General features: G+C 41.6%; 1 protein-coding gene and 1 long non-coding RNA gene across 6 annotated transcripts in view; both read right to left on the bottom strand.

Moving 5' to 3' along the window:
* The window catches only part of RGS6 (regulator of G protein signaling 6), a 560,209-nt gene that overhangs the window by 506,650 nt on the left and 30,939 nt on the right, over positions 1–22,620 (bottom strand). The window lies entirely within an intron of this gene.
* On the bottom strand, positions 5,201–21,371 carry LOC125135613 (uncharacterized). Its single transcript, XR_007137013.1, has 2 exons — positions 20,065–21,371; positions 5,201–5,443 (listed from the first exon to the last, which is right to left on the bottom strand). It is a non-coding gene; the product is annotated as an uncharacterized LOC125135613 (long non-coding RNA).

Raw genomic sequence — 22,620 nt, 5'->3', positions numbered from 1 at the left:
TTTAAAAAAAAAAAACCCTCAACAAATTTGGTATAAAAGAAGGGTAGCTGAACATAACAAAGGCCATATGTGACACACCCACAGTTAACATCATACTCAACAGTGAAAAACTGAAAACACTCTTTCTAAAGTCAGGAAAAAAATAAGAATGTCCACTCTCACCATGTCCATTCAACACAGTACTGGAGGGCCTAACCAGAACAATTAGTCAAGAAAAAGAAATAAAAGGCAACCACCCTGGAAAGGAAAAAGTAAAACTGCCTCTGTTTGCAGATGGCATGATCTTTTAGAGAGAGAAAATTCTAACAACTCCACCAAAAAGACTGTTTGAAATAAAAGGCAACCACACTGGAAAGGAAAAAGTAAAAACTTTTGTTTGCAGATGGCATGATCTTTTAGAGAGAGAAAACTCTAACAACTTCACCAAAAAGACTGTTTGAATTAATAAACTCAGAGAAGTTGCATAATATAAAATCAATATGCAAAAATCAGTTGCATTTCTATAACACTGAAAATGAACTATTTGAAAGGGAAATTAAGAAAACAAGCCCATTTATGATAGCATTGAAAATAATACAATACTTAGGAATAAATTAAACCAAGGAAGTAAAAGATTTGTACACTGAAGACTATAAGACATTGATGAAAGAAGCTGAAGAGGATACAAATAAATGGAAAAATATCCCACGTTCATGGATTGAAAAATTAACATTGTTAAAATATCCACAATATGCAAAACAATTTACACATACAATGTAATCCCTATCAAAATTCCAAAGCTATTTTTCACAGAATTAGGAAAAACAATCCCAAAATTTATAGGGAAGCACAAAATGCCCAAAAGCAATAATGAGAAAGAAGAGTAAAGCCAGAGGCATCTCAATTCCTGATTTCTTTTTCTTTTTTTCCTTTTAGGGCCCCACCCAAGGCATATGGAGGTTCACAGGCTAGGGGTCTAATCTGAGCCATAGCTGCCACCCTATGCCACAGCCACAGCAATGCCAGACCCTTAACCCACTGAGTGAGGCCAGGGATCAAACCCACAACCTCATGGTTCCTAGTCAGATTTGTTTCTGCTGCACCAGGAGAGGAACTCCCCAATTCCTGATTTCAAACTATATTACAAAGCTGTAGTAATCAGAACAGTATGATACTGGCATAAAAACAGACACACAGACTAATGGAACAAAACAGACAGCTTAAAAAAAACTCACACATATGTGGCCAACTAATCATTAGCCAGAGCACCAAGAACACACAATGGGAAAAGAATAATCTCTTTCATAAATGTCATTATGAAAACTGGTTGCCAGGTGCTGAGGTGTACGGAAAGTGAAGAGATACTGGATTTTCTGTTATAAATTCCGAAGATCTAACAGTCAACATGGTGACTATAGTTAATACTGCTGTATTGTACACATGAAATTTGCTCGCAGAATCTTAAGCATTCTCAGACAAAAAAGTAACTATGTGAGATGACAGATGGGTTAATTAACTTTACCATGGAAAATATTTCATAATGTATACTTATATCAAATGACCATGCTGTGTTTTATACACACACACACACACAATTTTGTCAATTATATTTCAATAAAACTGGAAGAAAAAAGTGGTTCTTCTGTCCTAGTCCCTAGGATACCTTACGATTCTACCTTTTCCCTGTCAGAGGCCCTCTTCCAATTTGATGGTCCTCAAAAGAAGCCCAAGACAGACTGTATTGGAGCAGCTACCCTTTGGGCAGCTCTTTAAATTTAATGAAGCATCAAAACTCCAATCTTTACAAGAGCACAGGTTCTGAACGCCTGGGTCAGACTCACTGTGGCCCTTGATCCTAGTGCTATCTAAGTCTAATAGTGCTAACTCCAGGTTTTACAGTCAATATATTTGCCATGCATGCTAACACTGTTTAAGAAAACACACATCCCAACATCCTTTTGGAATAAGCCTGTAAAATTCAGACAGTATCTCTTCAGGGTCAAAGTCAAGTGACAGCATTTACCACCTGCATAGCCCAGGGCAAGACACTTAACTTCTTGGTGTCTCAATTTCTCCATGTATAAGATAGAGATAATAACAATATCCACAACCTGGGATTACTGTGAAGAGCAAACTAAATAATATAAAGCATTGAGCATTGTGGCTGGAATACAGTAAGTGATCAGTAGATAATAACTGTTAATTTTACTATTTTTACTACTATTATTATTACACAATTATGCATCTACGACCCTTTAATTCATCTAGACTCTCCATGAACAAGCTGGATAATGAATTCCATCTACAAACCACTCTCTAAAAAAATATTTTGTCAAGGTGTGTGCTGCTCATGGCAGCTATGATGTGTTGCCATGGCCACAGCAAAGTAGTAGTTCCAATTAAAGAACATAAATCCTAGTGACTTAAGAGATGGAAACTCAAGGAATAAGTTCCCCAGCAGAAACAATTTCTCTCTTACCTTATGGATTTTTCAGGGTTTTTTTTTTTTTTTTTCCTTCTGTTTTTTAAAAAAATTCTGTAAGTCTAACTGGTGCTATTACATTAAAAGCAGGATATGTTTCTGCTTAATTACTTTTCAATTATAAAGACAATATCTTTTTAAATTCAATAGACTATTTTCATAATGAGCAAAGTAACATTAACTCAAACACCAAAGGAATCCCTTAGTTGAAAGCCTCCAACAAATCAAGAGAAGAGACAAATGATCTGAAAGAAAAGACATGAATAAAGAAAATCCACCTAAGAAGAAATACAGATGAGAAATGTGCATAACATTACTGTTTATCAGCATTTCTAATTTGTAATGTGATTTAAAATAATGAGGTTTGATTTACCTGTTATCACAAAAGTTTAAGAGTCCGCTTAAAGGTGTGAGGAACAAAGCCCTACTCTATGCAACCTGAGAAATGGCCATCATATCAGCCTGGTAACACAGATCAAAAGCCTTAAAATGATATACTTTTTCGTTAGCTTCTTTTGGCCATGCCTGTGACATGTGGAAGTTCCCGGGCCAGAGATCAAACCTGTACCACAGCAGTGTCAACTCTGGATCCTTAACCTGCTGCACCACAAGGGAACTACAAAATGCACTTGTTATTTTAATTCTAGGGATCTATCCAAAGAAAATAACCACCAATATGCATAAAAACATAATGAGTGGTTAAGAGCATTGCCTCTAAAATCCAAACAAATTTAAATTCTATCTTTTCAGCTTACATCTAAGGTGAGGCAAATTACCTACTTGTTCTTTATCTGAGTTTTTCATCTGTTAAATAGAAAGAATGATATCTTTCTTCACAGGAAAAGTAAGAAAATATATGGAGCAAACCCAACAATGCATCCAGATCAGCATAAAGGCTCAAACAACATTAGCTATTATTCTGATCCGTTAAGTAAATCATGATATATTGATACAATACAATGCCACTTAGCCATTAAAAATGATATTCTAAAGCAAACACAGGCCAACTACAGGCCAACTCATGAGCCAAACTTGGCCCACTACAAGTTTTTGTAAATAAAGTTTTATTGGAACATAGCTGTGCTCATTCATTTACATATTGTCTATGCTTTTGCATTACAACAGCAGAGTTGAGTAACTTAAACAGAGACAGTATGTCTCACAAAGCCAAAAATATTTACTATCGGGCTCTTTACAGAAAAGGTTTGCCGACCCCTGATCTAGAGAAGTATTTAAATCCTCAGAAAATGTTATCAATCTGTTCAGTGAAAAGAAGTTTCCCAACAGCAAACAGTCTCCATTTTTGCTAAAATATGCAATTAGGAAAAAAAAAAAAGATATGGAAGTAGGTACTTCAAAAGTTAACTATAGCTCTTTGATTAAGGGGTGAGGGGTTACATATTTTCTTTTCTTTTTTTCTTTTTTTGTCTTTTTAGGGCTACACCCATGGCATATGGAAGTTCCCAGACTAGGGGTCAGATCAATCAGAGCTATAGATGCCAGCCTATGCCACAGCCACGGCAACATGAGATCTGAGCCCTGTCTGCCACTTACATCACAGCTCAAGGCAACGCTGGATCCTTAACCCACTGAGCAAGGCCAGGGATCAAACTAGCATCCTCATGGATACTAGCTGGGTTCATTACCACTGAGCCATAAGGAGAATGCCTCTTCTTTGTATTTTTGTCTCTAATTTCTGATTTTCTTACAACAAACATGAATTATTTCTGCAATAATAAAAAATTGGAAGAAACCACGAAGAAAAGAAGCTATTTAATTATGACATAGAAGTAAAACATTGAATGGCAAAACAAAACAGAAAGATATTTTTAACTGGTGAGAGAAATACAGATTTGTATTCTTGTCTTCATTTCTTCGTATTCTCTCTCACAGAGAGGAATGTAAAAGATGGGGGAGAGGGAAGAAAGCAAGCAAGCAATTCTGTTAGCAGAATTGTTACATGATGTGGACAGCAGCCAAGTTCGGTAATTCCTAAGACAAATAAGTTTGCAAAGCTTGGAGAGACACCACCAATCTCTGAACCAAGATCGAGTTTCACCATCTACCCAGCGGAAAGAAGTCATGTGGCACCAAATCTCATCTGGGAAAGAAAATGGGATATGTTTTAGGAAGGTTCAGTCAACACATCTGTTCGCCACACATTTATTAAGTGCCTACTTGGTGCCAAGCATTTACAATAGCATAGGGAGATGGACACACAATGTAACACATGCAGTGGCTGAAATACTGACATGGCACAGAGGGGTGAGTGACGGTTCTTGTCGAGGAGAATCCGGTTCAGGTTCTTACTGAGATGCTAACCGGTGAATGATGCTACACCAACCACCAACCCCCTGAGGAAGGAGCTTCAAGAGAGCAAACAAGGAATTACGTTCTACATGTTCCATGCATGGTAAATGAGGAGAACTCAGAGGTGTCCTTTTGGTGGGCGGGACACAGGCCTTTGGAGTTTGGAGAGGGGACAGCTCTGTGGGGATCCCTAGATCAGTGTTCAGAGAGCAGGAGGTGGCCCCCAGACATATGCAGAAGGGAAGGAGGCCAAGGATCCTGGGGAGGCCAGAAGAGGTTACTCCAGTGACAGATCCTGGGAAGGAATGGGCAAGACTGGGGCGAGACCAGGACAGAGTGCGTGTTACATACGCCTGAGGTGGCTCTTCTCCAGCGTTTATTTTTTTATTTTATTATTACTATTTTTTTTTGTCTTTTTTGTTGTTGTTGTTGCTATTTCTTGGGCCGCTCCCACGGCATATGGAGGTTCCCAGGCTAGGGGTCGAATCGGAGCTGTAGCCACCGGCCTACGCCAGAGCCACAGCAACGCGGGATCCGAGCCGCATCTGCAACCTACACCACAGCTCACGGCAACACCAGATCGTTAACCCACTGAGCAAGGGCAGGGACCGAACCCGCAACCTCATGGTTCCTAGTCGGATTCGTTAACCACTGCGCCACGATGGGAACTCCCTCTCCAGCATTTAAAATCAGCTTAAGACGAGGTGTTTTAATAACTCATTTAGCTTTAAGTGATAGTTGTGATTAACGGTACATACTCGTATGGTTCATGGACAATGCATTTCCCTACGGTTTTTCAGCCTTTTTCTGAGCAGAACATGAGCATGATGCCATGTGGTACGGATCACGTGAATGGGAATCCACGTTTGATTTGGTTTGGTTTTGTCTGGGCTGAAATGCAAGCAACAGATGTGGGGACAGGGAAGAGAAAGGGATTCAGCACGTACCTTCCTGCGTACAACAGAGCCACAATTGTAAAATCATGTCCAAAAGCACCCAGGATGTCAAATGCACTTTTGGAGGCCAATGGGTGGCCACGGTTGAGGATGAGCCCAAGTGCCATGTGCCTGGATGGAGCGCGGTCCTCGGCTAAGATCGTTTGAGTGACATGGTCTGTGGCCGAAGGCCAGGCCCTGCCTTGTAGAGAAAGCACAGGACGTAGCAACAGGGCCCCAGACTCCAGGCCAGAGGTCTACTACTCTGCTGCTAAAAGCTGGCTGACCCCAACCAAGGCTCTTAATGGCTCTGAGCCTCAGTTCCCTCGCTCACAAGGCAGATAATAAATAATACCTCATGAACATAGTATAAAAGATAAGGAGTGTTGGAAGGCACTGTCAAATGGAAGTTAAGTTTTTCCCAAATTGACTGAGGTATAATTAACAAATAAAATGGTATATATTGAAAGTGTACAACAGGATGGTTTGCCATAATGTATATACTGTGAAACACCTGCCACAATAAAGTTAAGAAACACATCCATCACCTCATGGAGTTACCTTTGTGTGGAGGGGAGGGGAGAATGCTTAAGATGTACTCTTTTAGCAAATTTCTTATTCACAATACACTCATATTAACTATATTCATCCTGCCGCCTTTTAGATTCTCAGACTTACACATCTGGTAACTGAAAGTTGAGGTTTGCCCAGTATCTCCCTAGCCGCCCCCCCTACCCCACCCGCCAGCCCCTGGTGGTTCTGATCCCACTCCATCATTCTACTCTTTGGTTCTCCAAGTTCCCCTGTTATTTTTAACATTCCACACATAAGTGAGATCATACAGTATTTGTCTCTGTCTGGCTTATTTAACTTAGCATGACACCCTCCAGGTTTAGGCATGTAAAGGGCAGGATTTCCTTCGTGGTTCACTGCTGAACGATATTCCATGGTACACGCACATCACACTTCTTTATCCACTCATCCATCGACAAACGTGTAGGTTGCTTCCACATCCTGGCTCTTGAACCAAAACCACAGTGAGATATCACCTCACACCTGTTCGGATGGCCATTATCAAAAAGACAAGAGACAACAGGCGTTGGTGGGGCTGTGGAGAAAAGGGAGCCCTTGTGCATGGCGAGTGAGTGTTAAGTTGGTACAGCTAATAAGGTATGGGGGGGCCTTAAAAACTTAAAAATACAACACCCCATATGGTCCGGCAAGCCCACTTCTGAGCATGCATCCAGGTAAAAGAAGCCCAGGATCTCAGATCCCTGCACTCCCACGTTTGCTGCCGCATCCTTCCCCAAGACACAGAAACTACTCAGTATCCGCCACCCGTAGAAGTCAGTATCCTCCCTGATGCTATAACTCAGCGGTGAGAACATTTTGCTGAGGAGGTTGTAAAAGCCCTATTGGCCTAGAGAAAAGATCAGACTTAAGCGGCTCCCCGGGGGGTTGGCCTGTGCCTCCCAGGTCTTGTGAGAAGAGTCTGGTCTGTGAAGAAGTGGCTTCACACTTGGAGTGGAACCCCCGGCACGAGCTTGGCCATCAGAAGCCTCTCTCAGGCCTGGCAGAGCGGGAATGAGCACAGCGGCCCCGCAGAGGTGCTGTCAGAGGGAGCGATCACGAGCAGAAGCCCTGCCAGTCACCCAGACAAAGCGGGTCCCGGAGGAATGAGAGCCACTGGGGAGTCGTATCTAAAACATAGGGAGCTGGTGCTTTTCCTACCAGGACATTTCAGAACACAAAGCCTAACAGTTCCAGCAGCTCAATATGCTCTCTTTTATTTAAGAAAACAACCAACCAACCAACCAAAATCTCTTCGATAAAGTACAGGTGTAAAGTCTGCGACCCCTCGGGAGAGGGGAACATACTATCCAAGGGGTGAATGGCAGGACCCATATGTTCTTCATGCAGGTGAAGGCACTCTGATCCCCAGGTTCTCCGTATCCCCATTCTGCTGTTAGACTCTCCCTGGGTTTCTGGAAATGGGCCAGCACTGTGCAGAATCCCTGGGTCTTGGTTCCTATGGAAATATTGTCCCAACAAGGACGTTGGCAGATGCTTCTTCAGTCTCTTCCAATTCCCCTCCCTACACAGAGGCTGCAAACTGCTTTGCAAAGGGCCAGTTTGTAAATATTTTAGGCTCTGCCAGTCATATGGTCAGTCTCTTGTCACAACCACTTGCTCCTCCATGGAGGCACAAAAAAAGCCGCAGACAATTGGTAAAGCAATGGCGTGGCTTTGTTTCCATAAAATGTGATTTAGGAACCCTGACGTTTGAATTTCACATAAGTTTTTTGACATCAATGCTCCTCTTTTGATTTTTCCCAACCACTTCAAAAGGTAAATCCACCCTTAGCACAAATGCTTTAAAAAAAAAAAGCATTGATGGGCTAGGACAAAGGGCGAGGAGTTGGCCAACCCCTATCTTAAAGTCTTAATATGTCATCAGCCACAGTAGATTTTTTTTTTTCAACTGCAGACCTCTCCTTCCCAGGAAGGCAGCGAAGTTAATGATATGAACACTCTCTTTCAGGAAGAAAAAGGCCCCTCCAACCCCTGGCTGACAGTTAGGCTCTACCATCTGCTTCCTTGACTAGCTCTTTGGAGGGGCTCTTCTAAGGTGAGTCCTTTGAGCATCCAGGGCCAGGCCCTTCCTGGACAGTTTTACTGTCAGCACGATACTTGTGTGCCTTTTCTCGGCCATTACATGTCACAGCTCCTCACCAGCACATGAAAAAAGGTGGAACGTGAGGCCTCAGGAAAGTCAACAAGCAGACTGACTTCTCTCAGGCAAAGGCGAGTGCATTTTGCTAGCGCTCTCTCTGATTGCTGGGGGGAAAAATGTAAGGTCACATTCTTCTACTGCACTGGCTGGCCAGCCACGAGGAAAGTGTTTATTAATTATATTGCTCAGTATCACAATTTTTATAGATTCTCAAATATAAAATAACTGGCAACAAATAGTCCTATAAGGAGGCCACACTGTACGGGGCTCCAGTAAAGGAGGGTTTCCTTCAATTATTTTGAAAGCACCTGCTTGGTCATTTCCCTTCAATGGCAAGGGCTTGCTTGTGTCCTGAGCAGGGCCTAATATGAGCCCCCAGTGAAGAGGAAGGAAGGTCTTTGACAGAGACACCCTCCCAACCTCAGGGCCGGTTGCCAAAACGCTTTTCTTTTCTGCCCCCAAGCAGACTTGACCCAATACAAGCGGAGAATCCAGATTTAATTTAGGTTGCCACTATCGACCAAACACTGCAAAGAAGACCAATCCTTCAGCACACCCCCTCCCTAGCTATGAAAAAAAATAAAAGACAGTATGAGAAAAAGAATTGTTATATATATATATGACTAGGTCATGATGCTGTACAGCAGAAATTGACACAGCTCTGTAAATCAACTATACTCGTAAAAATAAAATTTAAAAAATAACAGACTTCTAAAATCATTTTTCTTCCTTTTTCCAAGATAGCGTGAGAGGCAGAATAAGCGCCCCTTCCGCAGATGTCCACATCCTCATTCCCCAAGCCTGTGAAGATGCTACCTTCCATGGCACAAGGGACGTGGCGCATACAATTAAGTTAAGGGTTTTGAGATGGGGAGGTTATCCTGGGGCAGCTGGATGGGCTTCACATAATCACGGGTTCCTAGGGGAGGAAGGCAGGAGGGTCAGTGGGAGAAGGAGACACGATGGCCAGAGCAGAGGTCAGAGGGATGAGAGGTCCCGAGCTGAGGAATGCAGGCAGCCTCTAGAAAAAGCAAGGAAGTGGATTCTCCCTAAGAGCCTCCAGCCCAGCCCAGTCATCTTAGACTTGTGACCTCAGAACTGTTAAGAGAATAAATCTGTTTTGTTTCAAGCTGCTAGTGTGGTGGTAATTTGTTACAGCCGCAGCAGAAAACTAATACAGGCAGCTGCTAAAAATGTTCCAGGTAAAGTGTAGTTTCTAACAAGTCAGTCACTTTATCTCTTGATACCTACGAAGGAAAGTCCTATCCTTCTCTTGTGCAGGGTCCCTAAAGTCCCAAACTCCTCAACACTTAAGTAAAATGAGATATAAGATGGTAGGTTGAAAGGGGGTGAGTGGGCAGTCTGAGAACACTGCAGTCGTATATGAAAAGCATTACCCAAGAGGGCTGCAAAGGATGAGATAGAAATGGAATGTGACTTATTTATAGCAAAGCCTGCCTCCCCTCTCGAGTGTGTGACAGAAGAGCTGTTTTAAAGTTTTATTCTTCAAACTTGGCTGCAGAACTTGGCTGCTTCTCAGAACTGTGCTTTTGTATTTAGCTTTTAAAACATAAGAAGCAACCCCATGGTTAAACGGGAGGCAGAGGTGGCGCAGGCAGGAAAAATGCCGTGGGGAGTAGAAAGAGGCTGAAATGTTATTCTTATTTAGTTAGTTACTTAAGAAAAACAAATAGAGAATAAAATAGCAAATGGCTTGGAAAGGTTCCAAGTTGAAAATTTCTGAATCCCCCAGCACTGATGCTCTTAAGACAAGGCTGGTGCCACAGAGTTAATCAGGTGCCAGGACATGGAGGATCTGGTTTAAAAGTCAAGAGTAAAGAAAACACTAGCCCTGCTTATTAGAAATCTTGTCCGCCCCCTGCTTCCCTCTGTAGTCTGCTGATGGAGAACTTTGACAGCAACCCAGGGCAACCCAGTACCTACGAAAAAAACAAGACTAACCTTCCAGAAAACAATGTATATTAGGAGTTGCAACACACTGTATGCCTTTTGACCTAGGAATTCTAAATTTTGCTATTAATAACAAGAGACTGAATAATTAAATTATGGCTCATTACCCACTTAGGATATTATGCAACCTTTAAAACTATGATAATGATTAACACTAGGATATGGTAGGGAAATATCAACTAGTACATGCACTGTGATTATCCATTAGATTGATGTATGACATATATGCTACTGATACAAAATGAAAAACGGGGAGGAGGAGTTCCCATCGTGGTGCAGGGGAAATGAATCCGACTAGGAACCATAAGGTTGCGGGTTCAATCCCTGGCCTTGCTCAGTGGGTTAAGGATCCGGCGTTGCCATGAGCTGTGGTGCAGGTCGCAGACACAGCTCAGATCTGATGTTGCTGTGGCTCTGGTGTAGGCTGGCAGTTATAGGTCCAATTCAACCCCTAGCCTGGGAACCTCCATATGCCGTGGGTGTGGCCCTTAAAAAAAAAAAAAAATTGGGAGGAAACAGACCAAAATGTTAACCGTAGTCATATTTGCACGATAGGAACTTGTGAGATGTTTTTTCTATAGGTCATGCTTTGATTCTTTCAAAATTGGGTTTTAAAAATTTGAATTTTTTTGAATTCTTTTAAAATGGAAAACGATTGTTTTTTAAGAGGAAAAGGAGAAGAAAATCAGTTGGTGGAAATCTCAGCTCTACTGATATCTTGTTAGGTGAGTTTCAAACTAAAAACGTTTTATGAGTTCTTCCTTCAGGGTCTTCATACAAAGAAGCATGTGATTATTTCCAACTCCACAGGATAGACAGCGAATTATAAAACATACTCTCTATCTCCTAAATACAGCTAGGTTTTCTCATGATCTCACATTTGCTCACACAGCTCCAATTACCTAGAATCATTTCTTGGCTTGTCTAACAGACCAAACCCTACCCTTTCTTAAAGATACAATCCATGTCATTTCTCTTCAAATGTCTTCCTCCTTTGTAAGCCCATCTTGTCTACACCAATGCTCCTCTAATTACGTACAAGCAGCCTTGAGATTTCCTTTATTTTCTTTTTTTACATAATTCAATTTACTTTTTTAAAAACCACATGCTTTAAAATAAAACAAGTCCAGATTCAAATACCAGTAGGAGTTAGTTAACCCTTCTGATCCTCAGTTCCCTTGTCTGTAATGTAGGGTGATCACCACCTACCTAAGAAGTTATACTAATGATCAAATGATTCAGTGTATGCACAGCACTCAGGATAATATCTGGTATACAGTGGGTAGCCAATAAATGCTTATTTTCTTCCTTAATCTTGCACCATCCCCAGTCTCCCCACCTAGACTATAAAATTGTCTAGGACAGGGACCATGTGGTATTCTATTTTTTAGTCCTTCTCAATAAAGGGAGGGGGAGTAAGTACAGTGCCTTGCCAACAGCAGATGTTCAATAAATACACTACTTGCTGGAGTTCCTGTTGTGGCTCAGTGGTTAACAAACCTGACTAGCACCCATGAGGACGTGTGTTTGATCCCTGGCCCTGCTCAGGGGGTTAAGGATCCGGAATTGCTATGAGCTGTGGTGTAGGTTGCAGATGCGGCTCAAATCTGCGTTGTTATGGCTGTGGTGTAGGCTGGTGGCTACAGATCCAATTGGACCCTGAGCCTGGGGACCCCCCCCCCCCCGCCATATGCCGTGGGTGCAGCCCTAAAAAGACAAAAACAAATGTTTTAATAAATAAACTACTTGTTGATTTGTTTTTTTGCAAGGATCATTGAGCCTCACTCAGGCAGGAAAGAAAGAAGAAAGAAGGAAAGAAAGAAGAAAGGAAGGAAGGAAGGAAGGAAAAAAAGAAAGAAAGAAAGAAAGAAAGAAAAAGAAAGCAAGCAAGCAACTATTACGGGTGTCCCACAGAAAGATATGTTGAGGTCCTAACCCCTGGTACCTGTATGTGACCATATTTGGAAAGGAGGCCTCTGTAATTAGTTAAGTAAAGGTAGATCTGAGCCGGATGGATTAGCACGGGTCCTAAATCCAATGACCTTATCAGGAGGCCACATGAAGACACAGAAGCAGAAGGTCATGTGAGGATGGAAGCAAAGCTTGGACCGATGATTCTACAAGCCAAGGAATGCCAAGGATCAGTGGGCAGCCACCAGAGGCTAGGAAGAGGCAGGGGAGGATGCTTCCTTAGAGCATTCAGAGGGAGCATGGCCCCGATGACATCTTGATTTCATACATCTAAACTCCTGAATGGTGATAGAATAAATTTCTATTATTTTATGCCACAGATTAAAATGATTTGTGGTAATTTGTCACAGCAGCCCTTGGAAACAAATACAGAAATGGTAGGCGTGTCATACTGACAGACAAAAATGACGTCCTGTTTTCTAGACCAAAAAGGGTTTTGGAGCCAGGTAAGATTTCCCCAAGATAGAGTTTCTTTTCAGGCCCATTTCATATGAGAGCTATTTGCCTGACATAGGTAACCCTTTGTAGGGTTCTGCAGAACTACACTGGGGTGAATAAATGCTACTTGAGTACTGCGGTGACATTACCCTTGAGCGTCATCTTCCTCCCCCTACTTACTGCAGTGACTGGGGCCACCAGCCAGCCAGCTACTCAGGCCCACATCCTAGTCATCAGCCTCGAACCCTTCTCTCGCACCCTCCAAGTCAATCCTACGGCCTATATATACTGGGAGTTTCTCTCATTTTCTTCATCTTCCCTGCCTCCCCAGACCAATAAACCACTCAGGAAATGCCTACCCTAAAAATTGAGACTGTAAGAGACAGATCTATTGTCCTTCTGAGCCACCATTCTGAGGTTCAACCTCTGGCAATGGTTAACTAAATGTTTCTAAATAACCTGCCTGCTGAGAGTAATCAGAAAGACTGAAAAAATGCGGTTTTGTTAAATTTGTCTAAAGGCACTGGAGAGCTACCAAAGCAGTAAGAATTTTAGCCCAATACCTGAAAGAAGAAGAAAGCTAAGACGATGAGCCTGCCTATTGGAATTTCTTTTTCCTTTCAAAGACATCACCAATTTCTTAAGCAAAAGGCATGATTGAGAAGCTTATCAGTGCCTTCAGCAGTCTCATGGAGCTTAAGGGACAAAAATTAAAGGCCAGAGTCCACTAAAGATGAGGAAACTGAGTAAACATCCATGGTTTTGTTGGGACCAGAAGAGCTCACACCCAAGAGTAAAGGTGATCTAGAAATACACTATCCCTAACAAGAACTAAAATTCAGCTACATATAATCTCTGTATCTGATTAGATTAAAGTAATCTGCCCCTAGCCTAACTAGCAGAAAAAGAAAAAAAGGAAACAGTTCAAATTAAGTCCTCCCTGGAGTAAAATGACATTCCCCTAGAGCCTTAGAAATTACCTCTCCAAGGTCAGTTGTATAAAAAAATGTCCAGAATTTAATAAAAAATTTTTTTTAATTTAAAGACAATATAAACAGTCAACAAGTGATATAGATTTTGAAATATCAGGTGCTCACTTAACTATGATTAATGTATTTAAGTAATTAAATGTCAAAATAGAGCATTTTAGCAGTAAATTGGAAATTATCAAAAAGAATTAAATGGAAATTTCAGAGCTTAAAAAAGCAATAAAGTTATAAATTCAATTGAGTGAACTTAACCACAGGTTAGATACAGCTAAGGAAAAAATTTGTGAACTGGAGGATAAGTCAGTAGAAAAAGATCCATATTGAAACACAAAGGAATAAAAAACATAGAAAAGGGAATAAAAACATGAAACACAGATGAAAAAGTCATAACCTATGAACAAAATCCCAAGAGGAGTACTCTACTTAAAAGAGACACATGCACCCACATGTTCATTGCGGCACTATTCACAATAGCCAGGACATGGAAACAACCCAAATGTCCATCGACAGATGACTGGATTCAGAAGAGGTGGTATATATACACAATGGAATACTACTCAGCCATAAAAAAGAACGACATAATGTCATTTGCAGCAACATGGATGGAACTAGAGACTCTCATACTGAATGAAATGAGCCAGAAAGACAAAGACAAATACCATATGATATCCCTTATAACTGGAATCTAATATCCAGCACAAATGAACATCTCCTCAGAAAAGAAAATCATGGACTTGGAGAAGAGACTTGTGGCTGCCTGATGGGAGGGGGAGGGAGTGGGAGGGATCGGGAGCTTGGGCTTATCAGACGCAACTTAGAATAGATTTACAAGGAGATCCTGCTGAGTAGCATTGAAAACATTGTCTAGTTACTCATGTTGCAACAGAACAAAGGGTGGGGGAAAAAAGGTAATTGTAATGTATACATGTAAGGATAACTTGATCCCCTTGCTGTACAGTGGGAAAATAAAAATAAAAATAAATAAAAAAAAGAGAAAACTCGGCATAAACACTATTTGAAATTTTCCAAACACTAATCAAATAAAAAGAAGTGCTAATAACTTTAAGGATACTAAATAAAAAGAAAATAACACTCCATAGTAAAATTGCTAAAACCAAAATGAAAGAAATCTTAAAAGCAGTCAAAGATTAAAAAAGAGATTATGTTCAAAGTAACCATAAAACTGATAGGTAACTTCCCCAAAGAAACTACAGAAGCCAAGAGACAATGAACCTTGTCGTCCAAGTGTGAAAAGAAAATAACTGACAATCTAGAATTCTGTGTCTAGGAAAAACACCCTTCAAAAAATCAAGATGAAATAAAGACATTTTCAGACAACAGGAACTGAGAGAATTTATGTCCAGCAGATCTGTACTTAAGACTAAAGGTAGTTCTTCAGGAGTTCCCATTGTGGCTCAGCAGTAAAGAACCCAACTAGTATCCATGCGGTCTCGGGTTCAATCCCTGGCCTCACTCAGTGGGTTAAGGATCCGGTATTGCCAGGAGCTGTGGTGTACGTTGCAGATGCAGCTCGGATCAGGCGTTGCCGTGGCGTAGGCTGGCAGTTGCAGCTCTGATGCGACCCCTAGCCTGGGAACTTCCATGGGTGCGGTGCAGCCCTAAAAAGACATAAATAAATACATAAACAAACAAATAAATAAATAAATGTAGTTCTTCAGACAAAAGAAAAATGATCCCAGAGGAAAGCACGGAGATGCAATAAAGAACAATGGAAACAATAATTTTTAATACATCTACATAACCATTACATTTAGCAAATAAAAATGGTAAAGTCTTAAAGGGATTTAAAAATAAAGACCAGTCACTCTGGCCATATCTGAGGAGGTCAGTAACCATCTCCCTTTCAAGGAAACTATTAGGTCTCCCAGAATAGAAGTCCAGTAACCTAACTGTGGGATCATACCAGATATGACCCTTATTCCACCATAATTACTTAACTATTCCCTTTCAAGAGACCTTTGATTTATTTCCATCTTTGGCTATCATACACCAAAGAGGTGGATGTTCTTTTGGAGTGGGTATATGTCTATAGCTAATTTCTCTCTTTGCATGCACAGTTTTGATGGGTATTTGCAAAGTAAATGATTTTTGAAGAAATAACCTTCTTATCCCCTGAGGATTTGAACACATTTATTTTTCTTTCCCAGATATGTATTCGCTTTTGGTTTTTCTTGTTCAAAATCCGGAGAAAGGGGAATTTATTCTGTGGCCATGCAGGTTGTCTATAATGTAAGCATTCAGGAGTATCAATAGCTAGAGTGAAAAACTGCCTGCCAAAGTGTAAAATCTTAGGCTCTTTGAAATGAAATGAGGGGGAAAAATTGAAAAAAAAAAATGAAGTGAAGCCTTAACTACACCAAAGGCTTTCAAATTAGAAAGTTATTCTCAGGGAAACACATCATATTAAACCACACTGAGCTATTCTCCACACTAAAAATACCATCCCTTTCATCTGTGGACCCTGATACCACTGGTCTGGGACTTGCCTGCACTCCTGTCTCCTGCCAACCAAGATTATGTGATGGGGAGCTTTTCCCCTCACCAGTTTCATCCTAGGGACAAAGGAAAACAGTGCCATTTTTTTCCCCAAGGCAATTTTAAAAAAACTTCAAAATATTTAATGAAAGAAATCTTAAAATACAGATTGAACAATTTAAATTAGTTACCCAGAACACTCTCTGCAGTTCATCCTTGGGAATGTTATTTACTGGTAAAAAAAAAAGAAAGAAAGAAAACAAAAGAAGAGAAGAGAAAAGAAAATGAAATAATGCCCTCTGTTCAAGAACATAAGGCATTTGTTTTAAACATACTAAATTTCCTGCTTTTCAAGTTTTATTTGGATTAACTTTTTAAAGACAATTAAAAAGAAAGCAAAGGAGGCTATGAAGAAATAAACAGATAATACAATGGGGTTTTCTTCATTGTGGATAATCAAAGCCCTGGAAGGTCAGAACTGAAAGTGCTTTGGAGATCACCCAGCCTAGTTAACTCTTCACTCACAAATGACTACACTGGACTCAGTGAGATGTAGAAACAGCTTGTGCATGACCAAAAGTGAACTAGCAAAGCAGCGACAATAAATACCCAGACTTCCTGGTCCAGTCAGACTCTTCCATGACATGCTTGATTGATCTACACGCAAGGAAAAGGGGAACGCAATCCAGTTCTTACAATTACTTGGTTCAAAATTTTGTTGGTCCCAGGAGACCTTGAGACAACGCGCAGGCATACCCTAGGGAAAAGATCGCTCCTTGCTCCCACTTGTTACCCTCAAATCTGCTCCACAACTTATCAGTCACCAAATCGTGTTGATTCTACCTCCTGAACATCTCGTAAGCACGTCCTTGCTTTCCATTATCACTGCCACTGATTTGGACATAATTTTTTCCTCCCATGAATTCCTGTAAAATCACCAAATTATTCTTTTTTTTTTTTTTTTTTCAGGGCCACACCTGCAGCATATGGAGGTTCCCAGGCTAGGGATCGAATCAGAGCTGTAACTGTCGGCCTACGCCACAGCCACAGTGACGCCAGATCCGAGCCACATCTGTGACCTATACTGAAGCTCACGGCAATGCTGGATCCTTAACTCACTAAGTGAGGCCAGGGATGGAACCTGTATCCTCATATATACTAGTTGGTTTGTTGATCCTGAGCCACACGGGAACTCCTTACCACAGGGGAACTCCCCAAACTATTCTTCTGCTTCCTAATCCTACCATTTCTCTTGCAGCCTCCCTCCACAGGCCTGTGTTCCACATTGAACATACAACCTCCCTGACTGAAATCCTTCTGTGGAGAATTTCCTTATGAAGAAAAAAACAGGATATCAATGGATTCCCTTTGCTTCAAGGATAAGACCTGTATGAGCCAGAGGCTTATCAATACAGATGGCACATTTAATACAGGACTATTCAAGGAAGGATTATTTCAGAAAAGGACCAAGTATAAAGAAGTGGCAGGCTCTGTGGGAACCATAAGGGAACATTCAAAAACCTCTGGCTTGCAGAAGTGTAACCCTGCAGTAAACGGCTTCTAAAAGGGTCCACAATGACCTCTGCCTCTGGGTATCTGTGCCCTGGGAGAAACCCCTGCTCTTGATTAAGGGTTAGATTTGTCCCTAATAAAAAGAACGGCATGTTGTGTCTAATATCAGGTTATAAGATAGGGGGACTCCCACTCCCAACTCCCCCATCCTGCACTTCTCCTTGCTCACTGTGATGAGACAGGCTGCCATGCCGTAACCTTCTCTATGGAGAGGCACATGTGGCAAGGATGGAGGTGTCTGCCTCCAGGCAGCAGAGAGGAACAGAGGTCATCATTCAACAGCCCCCGAAGAACTGAATTCCACCAACAACCACAGGAGTGAGCTTGAAGGTATGCCTTTCCCCAGCTGAGCCTTCAGATGACACTGCAGCTCCAGCCAACATCTTGACTGTAGCTTGTGAGAGACCCTGAGCCAGAGGACCCATCTAATCTGCCCTTGGATGTTGGACCCACAGAAACCGTGGCAATAAATGTTGCATTTAAGCCAATGCGTACTAATTCAAACTGGAACCACCCCAAGGCCCAAAAGGATGAGTAGAGGAAAAATGGATCAGGTCCAAAGGAGGAGAGCAGTCTGGCTAAAGAGGTACAATGACCTTCAGTCAAGGGGCACAGTGCGAGACCCCGCCAAGAGGGAGCCAGGGGAAGAAATGCCCTGACCTTGCTCTTCCTCCTCCCTCCCTTTCTCCCCAGGCTCCTCTGGACCAAATTCAACTGAAAGCCAGAGGTCACAGGAGGCCTGTAGCTGTATGGCACAGTGAGGAGCACATAGAGGGATGGAGGTGCAAAGGGAAGATAACTGCACAGCGTCCAAACTCCTTGTCTGATGGACAAGACCTCTTATGATCTGGCCCTGTCCCACCTATCCAGCTTTATTTCTCAACCCTTCATCACAGAAACCCAGCTCTGAAGTTTCTAGAACTCAGAATACGATGTCGAAGCTCTGTCCCTTTGCATGTGCTAGTCCTTCTGCCTACAACACTTCTCTGTGAGGTGAATTCTTATTTGTTTTTCAAGAATCAATGCCAAATGCCAAATTCATTTTGTTTTTCAAGAATCAAGGCCGAATCAATGCAGGTGCCGAATCCTCTGGATGTCTTCTATGACATCATCATCCTCTCTCCTGATGTGGGCCTCCTGACCTTTCTAACTGCTCCTGGACCCCTCAGCTTACCTCCATGTGCACTGCAACTGTCTAGTTACCCCTGTCTGCCCGCCCCCCTCAAACACACACACAGTGGCCTATGGGTTCATTCAGGGATCAGTATTCGTCTTGCCTTCCTGGCATCTAACAGTGTCTGGCACACAAATGACATTCAATATGTATTTGCTAATTAAATAGTTTCTAATCCTTATCACGCCTTGGCCACCAGGGTGTGCAGGTCCTCTGACTCTCAACTGTGGTCACTGCTACAACTGTCCGCAATGAATTCCAAAGCAACGGCCTGTTCCTAGCTTTCTCACCAGCCTTGCATCTTCTAGGCATGATTTCCCCCATTCTTGCTACATTTACCTTTTTTTTTTTGTCTTTTTGCCATTTCTTGGGCCGCTCCTGCGGCATATAGAGGTTCCCAGGCTAGGGGTTGAATCAGAGCTATAGCTGCTGGCCTACGTCACAGCCCCAGCAACGCCAGATCTGAGCCACGTCTGTGACCTACACCACAGCTCATGGCAACACTGGATCCTTAACCCACTGAGCAGAGCCAGGGATCGAACCCGCAACCTCATGGTTCCTAGTCGGATTCGTTAACCACTGCGCCACGATGGGAACTCCCATTTACTTTCTGCAAGTATGCCTCGACCAACTTCTGCCCAGCACTTCAAGGGTCCTAGATCATTATGGCAAGTGACGTGCAGGTTCAGAGTTACACAAAGGTGAGACCCAAGCTCCAGCAGAAAAGGAGTGAATAACTAGAAAATAGCAGCAATGACAAGGCTATTTAACAACTTCTTTCATCTACAAGAACTTTGGCTTCTTTTTCTTCCATCAAAACTCCTAATTGATCCCTGACACTATATATTAATGACAATATCCAGTTTGGCTGTTTAAACAGTGCTCCTGCTCTCTGCCTAACATACAATTAGCACTGCAAAATGTTAACTGTACAAATGTCTTAAATGTTATTAGTGAGTGGAAGACACGGGTCACCACGGAGAAGATACTGCTACAGATTAATGTTAAATCACTGCAACTAATTTTTTTTTCTTCTGCTTCCTAACTGTATTAGGTTTAATCTCAATCCACTTCCGGTTACGTAGGACTGTCTGAAATATTTCTGAAAAGTTTAAAAAGCCCTTAAATATGTAAATAGCCTCACCACATTGTTTTGATATCAAGGAAGTGTTTCAACTTTTGAAAGATCAAAAATTTATAGAACCCAACTTTGAAATCATTGCAGTAAGGTTCTGCACACACTAGTTAGTCCAATCCCATCACTTTACATAAGGGGAAATGAAGCCAAAACACTACTTTATTTATTGAGTGTATTTACTGAGTTTACTCTGTGGGTAAACTGTTCATTTTATGATGCTTCTTTCTATCTTACATAGACACTAAATACATCCCTCTTGTGTGAGAAATACGTGTTAGCTGGGAAGGAAGAAAAGAAAGAGAAAAAGAAGGAAGGTGAAACAAGCAACGGGGCCAGAAAGATGAAGTTCCCCATCAGGAAAACCAAAGCAGTAAGGAAGCCAGAGCTCTCGGCTCCCTGCTGGCCCCTTCCATCACACTGAACCATGTCCTGACCCAAGCCTGGATCATGTTAAGCTGCAATTTTCTTCCTCCACCTTCCACTTAATTTCCCAGAGTTCTACCAAATCAAATTTCCAGTCCCACTGGAAATTTGTCAAGAGACATTATTAATACCACTCCGAAAACCAAATAAAATCAGAAAGCAACCTCCTCTCACTCAAAAGAAAGGAAACATTTCAGAAAACCTTAACCCAAGAAACAAGAGCACTAGCAAGTAGAATGAGACCTGAGCATGACCGTTGTTCAAAAGTTCTATCAAACCTCTGAGAATAACCTTGAAAATGAAAGATCTTCCACGTGGTATTTTCATTTATTTAATTTGACCACAGCTTGCAGCCCCAACAATGTAGAGCTGGTAGTCTGTAGTGGATGATGTGATGGAAGAAAGGACACTAACTGAGGCTGTCAAGTCACCTGGACATGACCGTGGCTTCACTGGGAAATTGCCAACTAACTTTCAGCAAGTTACACACATCCCCATGGTTCAGTTTTCCCATTTATAGAAGGAAGGTTCTGACTACAAAATCCCAAGGATGAAGTGACTAAAATCCCTGAATTCTAACTCTAAAAGCCTCATTCTTCCACCTCTTGAAAGATCTGCAAAAAATGACAAAGTCAGAAACCTAGATACCAACTCCCAGGAGTTCCTGCTGTGACTTAGCAGGTTAAGAACCCCATGTGGTGTCCAATGAGGATGCGGGTTTTATCCCTGGCTTCACTCAGTGGGTTAAGGATCCAGTGTTGCTGTGAACTGTGGTGGACATTACTTTACAGATGCAGCTTGGATCTGGTGTTGCTGTGGCTGTGGCGTGGACCAGCAGCTGCAGCTCTGATTCAACCCCTAGCCTAGAACTTCCATACGTTGCGGGTGCAGCCCTAAAGAGAAAAAAAAAAAGACACCAACTTCCCTAATTCTTTGCAACACATACTCCATCTGGATATTTTAAAAGATACTAAATAAATGAGTTTCAAGCTTAGTTGGGCATCAGATTCTCCAGAGGACACTTTCAAACTCAGATTCTTAGGACCCAGCTCAGACCTATTAACAAAAATACCTTGAGGGGGTCCTTTGAGGATCAGGATTTTTATAAGGTACCCCTAAATGATCTGATGTACAGCCAATATCATCACAACATTGGGCAATTCAATGATCCTAAGATCTTTTGGATCCAGGAATAGTTCCCCCCCCCCCAAAAAAAAAGTTAACGGTTCCAGGCGACTTAATGAATAATTTTTTCTTTTCAATTGATTTTTAATGAGACCAATACATTTTTCATGCACATCTCCAATCCAAAATGTGAATATGAAGGGTAAAAAAACAAATTAGAAAGTCTGTTCAAGTCAATAAATAAATCATACTTTGAGAAAGTACAACTTTTCACAGTTAATGACATAGAAAACATGAAAAGAAAATGAAGAGGATTCTGAGAGGTGTAGGCTTAGGAAACCCACCCATCATTACTCATGTGTCAGAAGGTTGCCATCCTAAATGGCATTTAAAAGTCACAACAACATTATGGACATAGTCACCCCACTTATTAGTCGGAGGTTTACCGAAAAGCTCCGTTCTCTAGATTTAGCTTTTTAAATGTCAGCATCTGAATCAACACAACACAGTCCAAGCAAAAATTTCACACTGAAAACATCTGACAAGAGACAGAAACAACGAGCCAGAGAAAGACGATTACAATGAAAGCGCTATTTGCACATTTTTTTAAATGTAAATTTTTGTTGCAGACCTTGGGAAAAGGTTTGATTTTCTAACTTCGACCTTGAATAAATCATTACATAAGAGGACGTCCATAGAAACCATAGAAAATGTTTTGAATCGACCTCGGTTTCAAGTTTCAGTCTTTGCCTACACCTCGGGGACAGTGTCCTGTGGTAGGTAAGTCTTGGTCTGAGCTAATGTCTGGTCTGCAACAGAGAACTAGGTGAATAGCCCCTGTTTCAAACACAACTATGGCTTAAGTTTGTCGAGTTAATGAGGT

This window comes from Phacochoerus africanus, chromosome 9, assembly GCF_016906955.1.
Source record: "Phacochoerus africanus isolate WHEZ1 chromosome 9, ROS_Pafr_v1, whole genome shotgun sequence".
Taxonomy (NCBI): domain Eukaryota; kingdom Metazoa; phylum Chordata; class Mammalia; order Artiodactyla; family Suidae; genus Phacochoerus; species Phacochoerus africanus.
The sequence above is the reverse complement of the archived record's forward strand: the minus strand, read 5'-3'. Positions and strand labels throughout refer to the sequence as shown.